Raw genomic sequence first — 1673 nt, 5'->3', positions numbered from 1 at the left:
TAGGAGGAGCTTGTGACATCACTAGTGGCTAGGAGGTAGTAAGTCTCAGGATACTCTTTTGGCAGAAAAAGAGGCATGCTGGGAAGAAGACTGTCCTTTGGTGGGAGGAGCCATATTTTTAGGTGAGAAACAGGGCATTATGGGAAAAAGGCTGTTATCTTATGTAGAAGCCATTTTAAAGCGAGGGAAATCCAACACTAACATACTGTATCTGTTAGTACTTGCTGCTTAACAAGCCAGCCCCAGATTTACTGGCTTAACACAGCATCCACTATGTGGCTCTTGATTCTCAGGGATGGCTACCTGGGCTGGGCTCAGCTGGGCGGTTCTGTTGGGCAGGGCAGGCAGGGCAGACTTGTCCTGGAGACTGGTCACTCCTCTGCTAGGGAGCCTTGGTGTCCTCTGGATGTCTCAGGACTGGGATGATGTCACTTTCACCTCATCCTATTGGCCAGAGCAAGTCAGATCCTGGCACAGATCCAGGGCATGGAAACCAGGCTATTCCTCTGTAAGGGAAGAATTTTGAAAACAGTGCAGAGGCCTGGGAACAGGTAGCCTGTTTAGGAGGCCACAGAGGCCACAAGTATTCACCCGTGCTGAGGAGGTGTCTCTCCAGCCTGTCCTCTGATCCTCTTTCCCTAAGCAGCTGGCTGTATAGAGCCACTAGAAAGCTGATCACTCCAGCTCTGCAGGACACCCTCATGTCCCACTGTCTTTGGCTCTCAATTTGTCACTTCCTGCCTAGGAATTTCTGGCATTGCCCTCCACATCTGTGGAAAGCCACACAGAACCTGGGGACAGGAACCAAGGCAGTGGGCATAAATGAGAGGGGAACTTGATTCACTGTGAGAACTTTTTAGTTTTCATTTGAATTTTCAACATGTGCATCTATAGCCTCTTTATTTTTTATTTCTTATTTTCAAATTTAACTAGTCCCTGCATTACCACCTTGAAAACATAAAAATTGAACATATGAACCATATGATGTTTTGATACATATGCACATTGTATAATGTTTAAATTAGGTTAAACATATCTATCTTTTCAGTTACCATTTTCTTTATGGTGAAAATTTTCAAAATCCTTTCTGCGAGATTTATTTTTTTGAGACAAAATCTTGCCAGCGGTTCAGGTTGGCCTCAAACTCATTATGTAGCCCCAGGCTGGCCTTGAAATCACAGTGTCTCTCCTGCTTCAGCCTCCCAAATCCTGGAATTACAGGCAGGCACCACTGCACCTGGCTCTTCTAGAGTTTTGAGATGTGCATTATTATTATTATTTATTGTTGCTCTACTGTGCAGAGCCTCTTGCTCCTATCTGTGACTTAGCACCCACTGGTTAATCGTTCCCTCTCCTTCCCTCCCTCCTGCATCTATTACTTTAACTTAGTGATAATGAAATCCCACCTTGTCAGGCCCTATCTACCACATTGTTGGGTACTGGGCTAAGGACTCAACCTTCATGGTTCCATTTAATTTCATGAAACAGAGGCTCATCTCAGCCTCACTTTATAGAGACAAAACCTGGGTAAGGTGCCTGCTCATGACCAGGGACTTTCAAGTGAGTAGAGTCAGGATTTGAACCCAGGCTCTCTAGCTCCAAAGCCTGTGGACCTTGAGCTGCGCTCTGATCCCTCTTCTTCTTCTTCTTCTTCTTTTTTTTTTTTTTTTTTT

This window comes from Fukomys damarensis, unplaced genomic scaffold (genome assembly GCF_012274545.1).
Source record: "Fukomys damarensis isolate Sample0158 unplaced genomic scaffold, DMR_v1.0_HiC HiC_scaffold_37, whole genome shotgun sequence".
Classification (NCBI taxonomy): domain Eukaryota; kingdom Metazoa; phylum Chordata; class Mammalia; order Rodentia; family Bathyergidae; genus Fukomys; species Fukomys damarensis.
The sequence above is the reverse complement of the archived record's forward strand: the minus strand, read 5'-3'. Positions refer to the sequence as shown.